General features: G+C 49.0%; 1 long non-coding RNA gene across 1 annotated transcript; it reads left to right on the top strand.

The window, feature by feature from the left end:
* Positions 1–3825: 3825 nt before the first annotated feature.
* On the top strand, positions 3826–5581 carry LOC311584368. The gene is made up of 2 exons (XR_014774836.1): positions 3826–4288; positions 5234–5581. It is a non-coding gene; the product is annotated as an uncharacterized lncRNA (long non-coding RNA).
* The last annotated feature ends 8537 nt before the right edge of the window (positions 5582–14118 follow it).

The raw sequence follows: 14118 nt of genomic DNA, 5'->3' as shown, positions 1-14118 counted from the left end.
TCTCTAGCCGTACTTCTTTATTTTTTAAAAGTAGCATGAACTTTGGTTTGAAGCCTTCTTGCTGGTGTTAAAATATAAACCCTGGCTGTCCTGGAACTTGCTTTGTAGAAAGTGTCCATTTTTTTATTTCCATTTTGAACAAGAAGTTTATTTAAACAATATGATGATTAACTTAAAAGGGAAATTATCTCAGATCATTTTTTTTCCTAGAATAATTTACCCCTACTTAAAAACAGATTAGAATCTGTAATGGCTTCATACAAAAAAGTTATAAAACTGTCCTTAGTTTCACAAGGATAAATGAAAAACATTAAAATTCTCCAATTGAACAAGGTATGCAAAGAGTTTTAAGCTGTTGGGTTCCTTCGTTAAAATAACAAGAACAAAACAACTTACTGGAACAACAGGTAAGAGAGCACCAACAATAGAAACGGGGATATTTTCACAGAAACAGTTCTATCCCCCATCTGATGTCAACCAAACCAGAATATTGGTCATTTAGTTTAAAAAAGAAAAAGAAACAAAGCTCAGTATGCTTGTGTACATACACCAGTTTCTTTCTTTCTTTCTTTCCTTTTTTTTTTTTTTTTTTTTTTTGGTTTTTCTAGACGGGGTATCTCTGTGTAGCCTTGTCTGTCCTGGACTTACTATGTAGACCAGGCTGGCCTCGAACTCACAGCGATCCACCAGCCTCTGCCTCCTGAGTGCTGGGATTAAAGGCATGTACCACCATGCCTAGCAGAGAGCTTCTTTAAAAAGTTAATCTAAAAAAAAAAAAGTTAATCTATATGTTATTAAGAGATTCTGAGTGAATTCTCCAAGTGAATAATCCTTAACCTTGGGCTTTTGTTTTTAATTTGTATGTGAGTATTGTTCGTGTGTGTGTGTGTGTGTGTGTGTGTACACGGAGGCCAGAGGTCAACTTCGGGTGTCATTCTTCAGAGCTGTTGCCTTCACTTACTGAGACAGGGTCCTTCAGTGATTAGGTGTGGCCTGGTGAGTCCCAGGGAATGGCTTGAGCCTTCCCGTTTAGCACTGGGGTTATTCCTGCCTGCTACCGTGCTCAGCTTTGTGTGAGAGACCAAAGCATTGTGCTCAATGCAACCCTTCAAGCAGACGTGGCAAGCACAACAGCTGAGATGTCACCAGATCCTGTAACTCAGGGGTTGACAGGCAGAATGCATCCGCAGCAGAGTTAGTCCGTGGGTGACATTTTCAGGGATTTCTGTCTTCCCTGTAAATGTCCTATTTGCACAGCTGGGTTTGTCCTTACGGTGGAAAAGGGCCTTACTCCTAGAGATGGCTTGGTGAGCCGTCTGTAAGGTGACTCAGTGGGTAAAGGCGTTCGCTGCCGAGCCTGAGGCCCTGAACTCAGTCTCTGGAACTCGAGCTATAGAAACAGAGAACTGACTCCCACAAGTTGTCCTCTGTGCCTTCCCCACCCCCCACACACAAAAGTAAATGTAATTTGAAAAGAGAGAGAGAGATGGCTTATGGACTTGGTTACGACTATCCTCAGTTCCAGATCCCCTGTGGTGGAGAGACACAGCGAGCCTATGCAGGAAGTGTTTGTTCCCGTCTCATTTTATCATTACTCCAAGTTTAGGAAAGATCGGTTTAGATTTAGTTGGTGACTTTTGGTAGATGCTGTGGCATCAGTGCTTGTGTCTCTCTCCTCCCTGTCCTTATGTTGAGACTGTGATGGTCTCGGGAGGCGGAGCCTCTGGAGGTAATTAGGTCACCGGGAGGGGGTTAACGCGTAGGATTAGTTTCAGCAATAAAGAGGCTACAGAGAACTGCTTTGCTGTTGCTGTCACGCAACTCCACACCTACTGGAACCTTCTTCTTGACCTCCTCAGCCTCCAGAATGATTGAAATATATATATATTTGAAATATAAATATATATATATATGTGTGTGTATGTATGTATGTATGTGTGTGTGTGTGTATGTATGTATGTATGTATGTATGTATGTATGTATGTATGTATGTATTCCCCTCACCCTGCCTCCAAGACAGGGTTTCTCTGTGTAGCCTTGGCTTTCCTGGACTCACTCTGTAGACCAGGCCTGCCTCTCTGCCCCCCTGCCTCCCTGAGTGCTAGCGTTAAAGGTGTGTGCCACCACGCCTGGCTAGTTTATATTGTTTTTAAGTCACTGAATCTAAGAGATTTTGTCATATCATCCACAAAGACTAAGACAGCACACGCTGGTGCGTGCTGGTGAGTGGGGCAGCTGATTTACTCAAGAAATGGAGTGTTCTTTGCATCCATTCATCAATTTTATAAACTATTTACTAAAATTGTGTGCTGGGTGCAGCCTCAGTGTTAGAGCCACACAGATGGACAGATAGGTACCACACCTTTCTGTTAGGCTTACATAGTAACCCAAATCATTATGGACTTTTGTTTAAAAAAATCTCAATTACTGCCCCCTCTCCAACTACGTATGCATGTGTGTGCTCACATGATCACATGCATCTTTATTTTTTTAGTTCTCCTGGGGGGGAAAAATCCTAAACACCATGTAGTGTCCATTTCTTTTCCCTAGTGTTGGAGACTTAATCCGGGGCCTGCATACTTTAAGCAAGTAGACAGCATTCTGCCTCTCACTTCAAGCCAAGCTTTTTGTAGATTCCTTGGGCCTGGTCTTGGAGAGTCTAATAAAGTGAATTTGTAGTGGAGCTATGAGGTTTTTTTTTTTCTTAAGAAAAAAGTATTAAGTATTTTTTAAAAATCTGGGTGTGGTGGCATATAGTTATAAATACTTGGAAAGCTGAGGCAGGAGGATTAAGAATTTGAGGCTAAATCCAGGCATGGTGGTGCACACCTTTAATCCCAGCACTCGGGAGGCAGAGGCAGGAGGATCACTGTGAGTTCGAGGCCAGCCTGATCTATAAAACGAGTCCAGGACAGCCAGGGATTCACAGAGAAACCCTGTTTGCAAAAAAGAAAACAAAACAAAAGAATCTAAGGCTAGCCTAGGCTGTACAGCAGTGCCCTGTCTCACTCTTCCTGCAAAAACACAAAGCAACCAAGTAGTAGTTTAAATTCCTTAGCTTTAAGGACATCAATCCCCCCAAATATCTGAAGTGTGGGGGTTTCTGAGTCACACACGGAGCCTGTGGACAAGTATTATAAAGTGAGAAACAGAAGCCAGGCGTGGTGGCACACGTCTTTAATCCCAGCACTTGGGAGGCAGAGGCAGGTGGATCGCTATGAGTTCGAGGCCAGCCTGGTCTACAGAGTGAGTCCAGGACAGCCAAGGCTACACTGAGAAACCTTGTCTTAAAAAAAAACCCAACAACAACAACAAAAAAACCCCAAAAACAAACCAAAATAAAACAACAACAACAACAACAAAAAACCCAAAAAACAACAAAACAAAACAAAAAGTGTGAAACAGAAACTTTTTCTTTGCCGTGCCACTGCTAAGATGGGGAGAGAGGACATATATTGCTCCACAGTTAACCTCATGGTGTCACCAGTGGAGTTTCTCCTCCTCCGGTAGGGCTCAGTCACAGGCCCAGGTTAGGGGAGTGGCTGTGCCCATCCGCCAGAGGAGGGTGGGAGACAGGAAGCCAGCTCCATGTGGGTGGGTGGGGGAGGCGAGCTCATCAGGCCACTTGAATAGAGAGTAAACAGTGGACGCAGTGTTCCTTGGCTGCGAATCCTCAAGCAGCAGATCTGGATGTGCCTCTTGCACCCCTGGGGTGTGGGTGGAGAAGAATGCAGCGAGGCCATGTGAGTGACGCTGAGGCCGGGGTTGCGGCTTGGAGGTCAGCGCGGTGGGTCTTCAAAGTGGAGGTGACCGGATGCTCATGTGTCTACACACCTGAAATGGTTGCTGGACTATGGGATGGGCAGTTACAGTGTAGAGAGAGGTTCACAGGCCGGTAATGGTCAATGTGGACAAATCTCCTGTCAGAAGGAAACTGTGGAACCTTGGCTGGTCCCCACTGTGGTTTCAGTCAGCTGCAGAGAAAAGACTTAGCCCCCACAGGATGCACAGGATGCTTCAGTGTCTTCTCTCGTTCCTTCCCGTCTAGACGGAGAGGACGCAGCACCTAGAAGCAGGAGAGATGGGGGCATTCTCCCCACCCTGCTTCTCAACCCTGACAAAACCCCGCAACTTCCGGTCTAAACCTGGAGATCTAAGCTCTTCCGGATCACGGGATAAGCAGTGTTTTGATTCAGTAGGCAACTGTAGGGGGTGGTCACACGAACAGGAGTAAGTCTGAACTGCCTATGTGATGTTCTCATGGCTGCATTGGCCGGCTCGGTCTAAGGCAAGTTGTGTTTGCCGCGGTGTGTGGGGGTGGGGTGCTGCTAGGCAGGAAGCTGGTATTTGAGCACTTCCGGGTATGTGTGAAATTCCTTGACATGAGTACAATGACTTGAGATTCTAAAATATACTTACCTTTTTGTAGTGCCCTGGATGGACACACAGGGCTCACTCATGCCCAGCCAGGCTTGATTGCCTTTTCTTTTGTGGTGCTGGCAACTGTACCAGGTGCCGCCGGAAGTCGCCGGAGGTCGGTGCATGCTAGCCGCGTATGAATGCTCTACCAGTGAGCTGCACCTCAAAACTTTTGTTCATCTTATTCACTTTTGTTTGTTTTGTGACAAAGTCTCACTGTACACCCTAGGCTGGCCTTGAACTCTCAGTTCTCTCTGCTTCAGCCTCCCAAGAGCTAGGCTGTGTGTGCGAGTTACAGAATTCAAAAGACGGAACGGGAAACAGTTTTCTTCCCTCTCTTCTCCTGCAGTCATGCGATTCTTCGGCTTTGCCCCCTAGCAATGCCACAGAATTTTTCAAAATTAAAGCCTCAAAATAGTCATATGATTCTGTTAGTTTAGAATACTGATGAACATTAGTACAAGAAAATTAGGAGTTAGAAACATTTCTACAATCTAGGGTGATTATTTTTTCTTTTCTACTTTTCGAGACATGGTTTCTCCCTGTAGCCTTGGCTGTCCTAGACTCACTTTGTAGACCAGGCTGGCCTCTAAGTCCCAGCGATCCACCTGCCTCTGCCTCCCGAGTGCTGGGATTAAAGGCGCACGCCACCACTGCTGGCTTAATCTAGAGTAGTTTTTTAAAAGATTTACTTTACCAAGGCTAGCCTGGTATACGAAGGGAGTCTAGGACAGCCAAGGCTACACAGAGAAACCCTGTCTCAAACAAAACAAAACAAAACAAAACAAAAGATTTCCTTTTTTTTTTTGTTCAGCTGTGTTGCCTATGTGAGTACGTGAAGATGTCTGCGAGGGCAGAGGAGAGAGTCAGATCCCCTGAAGCTGCAGTCACAGGCTGTTGTGACTGGCCCGAAGCAGGCGCTGGGAACAGAACTCAGGTCCACTGAAGAGTGAGATGGCTCTCCCGGAGCCACTCCAGCTTTCTGCGGCCATCGTTAGAACGCTGTGGGATCAGCATCCTCGCCCTACAGGCTTGGGTGTCACTCATAATTATCACGTTTATGGCCCTGGTTTGATCCCTAGGACTATTTATCTAGATAATTATGTATTTTTACTTATCTTTTACATTTTGATTTATTGAGTAAACTTGCTTATCTGTCGAAGGCCCGGGCACCTGTTCGGAGATGAGGTTTCTTCTGTGGTATGTTGGGGATGCATTCCTCACCCCTAAATTGCTTGTGGTTCTAGGAAGGCCATGCTGGCTCCACCCTCACTTCGTCAGCTATGAACCAGGGTGGATGTGGAGAAACTGACTCATTTTTAGTGACTACTAAACAGGGACTAGGATATAGATGGGTTAAAAAAAAAAGTTTTCCCATGCCTCCAGCCAAATTCCAATCTAAGTTCACACACCTGGGAACCTCTTTGGTGGTTACTCAATGCTTGCTGTGAGTCTTTTCGTCAGTGGTCACTTCCGGTCTGTAAGCTTTCTCAGGACAGCTCCTAATCAGGAGGCTTTTGAGTGCAGCTGACAGATCTTTGTCGAGTGATTAGGGCCAAGGATTATAGGATCAATGCAGTAATGGCCAGGAAGCTAAAAGGACTTTAAAAATAAAAAAAACCTCATGAAGGGCACAAAAGAGGGGACTTTAAACAGGGACACTGTCTAACCAAAAAAAAAAAACTTGCGTAGAGATGAGAGCAGTGCACGCGCCGACAAAGGAGAACGCCCTGCCCTGGAGCTGGCAGCTGTAATGTGCTGTAAGTGTGGGCTCTACTGGAGACTTGAGAACAGAGAGAACCAGGGTATGAGGGGACGGTTGGAGAACCACACAATCCCTGACAAATGGAGGTGCCAGGGCTGGTCTTGGGGAACACAGCAGAAGTCAGCGGGGCAAGACTTGCAACCAGGATGTGGGAGGCGAAGCCCAAGTGAAGTGCAAAGGAATTCCTGCAAGGCTGCTGGGAGCACACAACACAGAGTGTCCAAAAACCTGGAGGCGAGCCAGGCTTGTGTAGGAGTGGAAGGAGGGGAGAGAGAGCCTGGGGAGACAGAGAAACACAGATTAGAAGCTTTTGAGTTCACTCATGGAAATACCCGGGAGAGAGTAATATTTTGTCAAGGTTTAGAGCCTAGGGGAGGCCTGGTGGAGAGAGACTTAGGGAAATTTCGGGAAGCCCTCTGGGAGCAGGGTTAGTGCCTGAAGCAGGTGGATCATGGGTGAGGACAGCTGGGGTCACAAAGTGAGCTCCAAGACAGCTGGGGATACTAATGAAGCCCCCACTTACAAAAAATAGAAATGAAAGCATGTGGGGGGGTCAGGGGAGACAGTGAGAGACAGAGAGACAGGGAGACAGAGAGAGACAGAGACAGAGAGACAGACAGACAGACAGACAGACAGACAGACAGACACACACACACACACACACACACACACACACACAGAGAGAGAAAGAGAGAGAGAGAGAGAGAGAGAGAGAGAGAGAGAGAGAGAGAGAGAGAGATTGATTGCTAGAGTACCTGGTGGCTCAGGGTTAACACTTGACCTGTTTCTAGCTGCTGAATTTGGATCAGGAAACAGGGGAACCAAACCCATAAAAAACCATTTTCTTCCACGTGGTGTGTGTATTTGGGGCAGGGAGCCTGAGCATGGGAATGAGATCACAGCTGGGTATGAAGGAGCCGGGGGTGTGTGGTATACCATGGGGGATGGAAAGAGCAGTAAATACATTTTGAGAAACTAGGAGAGAGGATTTTGAATGCCTTCATCATTAAAAAAAAAAAGAAAAAAAGAAAAAAAAGGACAGTTTTGTTGTTGCTGCTGCTATTTTTGTAGCTGTTGCTGTTGTTATAGCTGTTGCTGCTGCTGCTGCTGTTGGTGGTGCTGTTGCTTGTCGCTGCTGCTGCTGTGTGGAAGGGCTGTAGACGTTATCCCAGGCGAAGGCAGTTTGGGCAGGTCTTGCCTCCAGCTACACTGCTTGGAAACACCACCAATACCCCACTGAGATGGACTTTGTTGAAGGCTAGGAGGAACCATCCTGGGTTCAGAATTCAGGAAATGGACCAGAGACTCTATTGGGCCAGGCTATTGTGTTTCTAATCGAACATCAATAGGAGGAGGAACCCGGAGGGAGACTGGGCAGAGTGTACAGGCTGAGAAGAGAGAAGGAGGCTGCAGGTTGGACAGAACTAGACCGCACGTGGATCGGGGAAAGGTCCAGCATACAGGCTGGACCAGCACGCAGGCCAGAGACACCTAGGAACCCTTCCGGTGGAGCCCGTCCCGTGGAGCAGACTCTAGAAGGTTTACTCTTATTTCCCCTTAACCTTTTTTCTCTCTTGTGCAGGATAGCTGAGTTGTATAATAAAGTCTAATTGTTAAGAAACAGAGCCAACAGTTGTTGCTGTTGTTGCTGCCGCTGCTGTTACTGTTGTTGTTGCTACTGCTGCTGCTGTTTTGTTGTTGCTGTTGCTGCTGCTGCTGTTGTTGCTACTGCTGCTGCTGTTGTTGCTGCTGTTGCTGTTGCTGTTGTTGCTACTGCTGCTGCTGTTGTTGCTGCTGTTGCTGTTGCTGTTGTTGCTACTGCTGCTGCTGTTTTGTTGTTGCTGTTGCTGCTGCTGCTGCTGCTGTTTTGTTGTTGCTGTTGCTGTTGCTGCTGCTGCTGCTGCTGCTGTTTTGTTGTTGCTGTTGCTGTTGCTGCTGCTGCTGCTGCTGCTGTTGTTGCTGTTGCTGTGATGGAGATGAAATCCAGATCTTGTGATCACCAAGAGCTTACTCCACCTTTGAGCTATGTCATCAACCCTGACCAAGTGTGTTTAACCTGATTTTTAATATCACACAGTAAATACATGTATCAAAACAGCACATTACCCATTAATGTGTCTAATTACTAATGCTGCTATTTATCAGCTGTAAAGTAAGTTTAATGTTAAAAAAAACAACAACCCAGGAAAGAAAGAGAGAAATTTTAAGGAAGAAAAATGCCCAGTTAGCTCTCACAGAATCTACTAGTTACTGTGAGGTCTTCCCCTTTCCCTGAGCCCGCCTCCGCCCCAGCCCCCGCCTCTGCCCCTGCCCCGCTCCTGCCCCTGCCCATAGCCCTGCCCCTGCCCATAGCCCTGCCCCTGCCCATAACCCTGCCCATAGCCCTGCCCCTGCCCTCCGCCCCAGCCCCCGCCTCTGCCCCTGCCCCGCTCCTGCCCCTGCCCATAGCCCTGCCCCTGCCCATAACCCTGCCCATAGCCCTGCCCCTGCCCATAACCCTGCCCATAGCCCTGCCCCTGCCCATACCCTGCCCCTGCGCACACGGCTGCCCGTACCCCTGCCCCTGCCCATACGGCTGCCCCTGCCAATACCCCTGCCCCTGCCCATACGGCTGCCTCTGCCCATACCCCTGCCCCTGCCTATACGGCTGCCCCTGCCCATACCCCTGCCCCTGCCCATACGGCTGCCTCTGCCCATACCCCTGCCCCTGCCCATACGGCTGCCCATAGCCCTGCCCCTGCCCATACCCCTGCCCCTGCCCACATACCTGCCCCTGCTCTGCCCTTGCCTTTGCCCATACCCCTGCCCATAGCCCTGCCCCTGCCCATAGCCCTGCCCCTGCCCATATGGCTGTCCCTGCCTATACGGCTGCCCCTGCCCATACCCCTGCCCCTGCCTATATGGCTGCCTCTGCCCATACGGCTGCCCATACCCTTGCCCCTGCCCATACCTCTGCCCCTGCCCCTGCCCATAAGGCTGCCCATACCCCTGCCCCAGCCCGTACCCCTGCCCCTGCCCATACGGCTGCCCATACCCCTGCCCATATGGCTGCCCCTGCCCATAAGGCTGCCCATACCCCTGCCCCTGCCCATATCCCTGCCCCTGCCCATATGGCTGCCCATATCCCTGCCCCTGCCCATAAGGCTGCCCATACCCCTGCCCCTGCCCATATCCCTGCCCCTGCCCATAAGGCTGCCCATACCCCTGCCCCTGCCCATATCCCTGCCCCTGCCCATATGGCTGCCCATATCCCTGCCCCTGCCCATAAGGCTGCCCATACCCCTGCCCCTGCCCATATCCCTGCCCCTGCCCATAAGGCTGCCCATACCCCTGCCCCTGCCCATATCCCTGCCCCTGCCCATAAGGCTGCCCATATCCCTGCCCCTGCCCATATCCCTGCCCCTGCCCATAAGGCTGCCCATACCCCTGCCCCTGCCCATATCCCTGCCCCTGCCCATACCCCTGCCCCTGCCCATATCCCTGCCCCTGCCCATAAGGCTGCCCATATCCCTGCCCCTGCCCATATCCCTGCCCCTGCCCATAAGGCTGCCCATACCCCTGCCCCTGCCCATAAGGCTGCCCATATCCCTGCCCCTGCCCATAAGGTTGCCCATACCCCTCCCCTGCCCATACCCCTGCCCCTGCCATACCCCTGCCCTTGCTCATAGCTGTGCCTCTGCCCATACCCCTCCCCTGCCCATACCCCTGCCTCTGGCCCTACCCCTGCCCTGCTCCTGTCCCATGATGAGAACAAAGAGCCAGGGCGAGCTTCTCCTTCGCATTTTGCTTCCCCTGCTGTGTGTTGGGTGGATGTGTGGAGTGTTGACAGCAGAGAGCTGAGCGTATGTGTTCCTCCAATCCCATACCTTCCTGTGTTGATGAACTTCTCACAACAGTGGGGAAAAAACAGTGAATAGATGAATTAATAGTGAAACAAACAAACAAAAATATCCAAACTAAGCAAAACCGGTGGACATATTTAGTGCGCCATCTTCTGGCCGTGACGTAGGATGGCCCTGAAGCCATAGAGCAGTGATACTTTGTGACAGGGCTATTCATCTGCTGTGATAAAGTATGCCTCTTCTTGACTCTGTGACAGAATGCTGACAGAAGCAGCTCAAGGGAGGGCAGGTTTACTTCTGGCCCAAGGACCGAGGAGTTGCCGGCTGTGGCAGTGAAGGCATGGTCATTGGAATGGCTCTTTCTGTTGGATGGGAGCTTGCTGTGGTGGCTTCTCTGCGCCAACAATCGGGAAGCAGAGAGTTAATCCCCTCAGAGACCTGTTCCAGTGACTCACTTTCTCCAGCCAGCCTTCACATCCACAACCTCCCCAACAGAACTCTTAGCTGGGGACCGAGGGTTCAAACTAGCGAGTCTGTGGGGGACGCCTCACACTCCGGTCAAGGCCATCTGAGCGTGCGCCCACAGGCCTTCCGGCAGACCCTGTACTCTCAGCCACCCGGCTGAGAAATAACCATCTTTGTAGAATTTCCTTTGTGACCGTTCTCAGATCCTTCCGTTTTCCCAATTCCCGTGCAACTGAACGGTTTTCCTATAGACTGTATTAACTATCTTTTGTTCACTTGTGGGAACAAGACATTTTTTGTGCTCCTTAGAGCCTAATGCATATTGCGAGTCTCCGCCTCTTTCTCCCACTTCTCCTCTTGTCCCGTCTCCTCCTTCGTCCTCCTCTCTTGTTTTGGGGCTTTATGTTTGATTCTAGGGTTGTGCTCATGTTAGGAAAATAACTGAGGAGCATTCTTTTTTGGGGGAGGGGGTGTTGGTTTTTTGTTATTGTTTCTGTTTGTTTTGGATTTTCTTTCTTTTTTCGAGGCAGGGTTTCTATGTGTTGCCTTGGCTGTCCTGGTGAAGCTTTGTAGACCAGGCTGGCCTCGAACTTGCAGTGATCAGCCTGCCTCTGCCTCCCAAGTGCTGGGATTGAAGGCATGCGCCACCACGGCTGGTCCGCGGTGAGCGCTCTTTGCCTTGGTTGTTCTGGAAGGAATGATATATAACTTCCTCCAGGACAAGGATCACGTCTCATGTTGTTCGTTTCATACCTTACACTGAGGAGGGCATCAATGAGTGTTCAGTGAATTCAGTTTTAGGAAGACAAACAAGACGACTGAGGAAATATTCTTAAAAATGAGGGGAGAATGAATTGAATAAATAAGTGTTAGGTATCTACACAGCCCTTTTGTGAGTAGGAAAAGTAGCCTAGGATTAAGACTTAGCTGCTGGGTCAGAACTGGTGGCATACACAGTAATCCCAGGACTTTTTATTTTCCGGGGTTGGGGGGGGGAGGGGGGGAGGGGGACGGGCAGCAGGGTTTTGAGGTAGAAGAGCCACAAGTTTGAGAATAGCCTGGGTTAGGTAGGCAGATTCTTGTCTTTAAAGAGGAGGCTGTGCTTGGTACTTGTGGGGGCTTGCACAGTGGATTGTCTTCGCTGCTGAGGAGGCCTCTCTCCCCTAGAGCTTGGCTTGGGAGCTCTACCAGCTGAGTCTTGCAGCGCGCCTGTTCCTCACCCTAGGCAGGCATCCAGTGCCCCAGCGCCAGCTCAGGGTCACAGATGTGCTCGCTCGGGTGCAGAGGATGACGACTGAGTTTGGAAAGACAAATTGGAGGGAGGAGTGGAAAGAGGAGGGAGGAAAGGTCTTGCTGGTTAAGACACAGATGAGAGTAAAGGCCAGGTGCGAACGTTTGTGGACAACCTGGTGACAGGAGCGGGGTGGGGCGCGGTGTTTCCAGTTGGCTGGCACAGCAAGATCCCTAAAGTTTCTGAGTGTGTTAATCTGAAAAACAAACCAACCAAGCAAGCCAGTAAGCACCCCCTGACTGAAAGCATACATGATGAGAAAGTACACCTTCCATTAATACATATTTGTAGGTAGCAGTGTGTTTAGCTTCACTCGGGCTATGCAGGTTGGTTGGCCTGGTGTTGGGTCACAGACACGTTCGCATCCCTTCAATGCCTAGGCATGGGCGTGGTGACTCCATTCCTTCATTCAACAAATATGGAGTACCTTGTAAGTGCAACAGATCCTTCTAGGCTCTAAGGAAAGAGCTGCGGAAGAGACAAAGGCCCTGCTGTCAGCCAGCTTGTGTTCTACCAGAGGCAACGTACCAGAGAGGATGCTGGGAAATACCATGGTAATACCGAGACTGCTGTGGTACCTCCTATCGTCTTGCATTATGGAGAATAGGCTGTGCCTGGGTGCTCTGTGGAGATGTTACTACTTAGCACGGAGAGACAGCTTCTAGAACAACGGCACTTGAACAATTGAGTTAAGGCTGGCAGCTCTCAGGGGCAGAGCAACTGTGGGAGATGCCAGGAAGTGGGCGTCTGCTTGCTGCCCTTTGGTTACATCAAGATGACGGGTATAGCTAGAGCAGAGGTGATGACGGTGGAAGCGAAGTCTGAGCAGGTGGAGATCCTTTCATGTATCCTGTAGGCCACTGTAAGGCACATTTAGAATTTTCCCTTAAGTGAGATAGGGAAGCAGGGGCTGAAAGACTTTAATGAGAACAGCGAGGGCCATCCTCAATAGCCTCCCAGTCTGCAAATATCTGTCTGCTTAGCATTATACACAGTCAGTTTGACGGCAGCTCCTCAGGAATATGTATTAAATGTGCAGATTGTAAGATATAAACCTTCCAAAAGTGCTGAGTTGGGGAAAATATATTCTCAGCAGGAACATACATAACCTGTTGCTAGATCATTTATTTTAAAATGATATGTGTGTGCGTGTATGCGTGTGTGTGTGTCTGTATGTGTGTGAGTGCACATGCATGGCACAGTATACATGTGAAGTTCAGAGGACAACTTTCCTAGGACTCTGTTCTCTTCTTCCATTTTGTTTTAGAGAGCTGGGCTATACACATGCCAGGCTGGCTGGCGGATGGGTTTCCAGTCAGTTCTGTCTCCACCTTCCAGCTCACTGCCGTAGGAGACCTGTGAGCACAGATCTCCGCCAGTCCATTGGCTTCTATCTGTGGGGATCAAATTCAGGCAGCCAAGGGTTTCACCCTCTGAGCCGTCTCCTGACCCTCGTCTCCAAGTCTTACGGGATGTTATCATTGAAACTTCCATAAAGATTAGGACCACATTTACCCTGTGATTAGATGTTATGAGGCCAGTGATTGCGAGGAAATGCCTGAGGTGTGAAGTCAGTGTGCAGGAAAGCTGAGAGTCGTGCACAAGAGATGCCCTCAGAGAGCTGATCTTGAGGGGGAAGTGACTTGGGATATAAGGGGGGTTTCTTTAGAATTCTAAAACAGAGGGGGAGGGGTGGGACATGCCAGGTTCCCTTGCCAGCTGGCTGGGGAGTCTTGCTATTGTAGGTCACACACCATAAAAGTCAATGTGGCAAAGGCAGAGGGGTGGTGAATATCTCGAGGGCCCACGGTTGTAAATTTATGGGTCAGTTGGTAATCTCCCAGCAGCCCGAGCTTCATCACGGGGTGCTAAGAACCCAGGCAACTTCCTTTGGACTACATTCTTTGTTTGGCACCACACTTACCGTTTAGTTGTTTTAATTTCTTACAAAATTCATGTCCCTGTGGTAGTTTCAATAACAAAGGCGTAAAGTAAAATTTGTTTCAAGTTGTGTAGAGTCTCATATAAGTACAGAGTGACTCTTCACCTATATATTTAAGTGTAAGAACTTCACGTGTTCACCAAGGAAACCATGTTTTGACCATTACCACGATCCTCTAGTCAACCTACATTTCAATATTAAGGGATTTCAAATGCTTACTATACCAACAGAGCCTACTGTCTTGATAAGGAGCTTCAAGAACTTGATTGGTAAATGTGGCATATGTATTTTACGTGCTTCACAGGTGTATGTTTGAGCTAATGTGCATCCATAATATTATGTTTTGTGGATGCACGCTTTTTGTTTTGCATAACTAATAAGGAGGGCTGATGAG

This window comes from Acomys minous (genome assembly GCF_964271855.1).
Source record: "Acomys minous genome assembly, chromosome: 15".
NCBI classification, from domain to species: domain Eukaryota; kingdom Metazoa; phylum Chordata; class Mammalia; order Rodentia; family Muridae; genus Acomys; species Acomys minous.
Note: the sequence above shows the minus strand (reverse complement) of the source record. Positions and strands in the feature narration are given on the sequence as shown.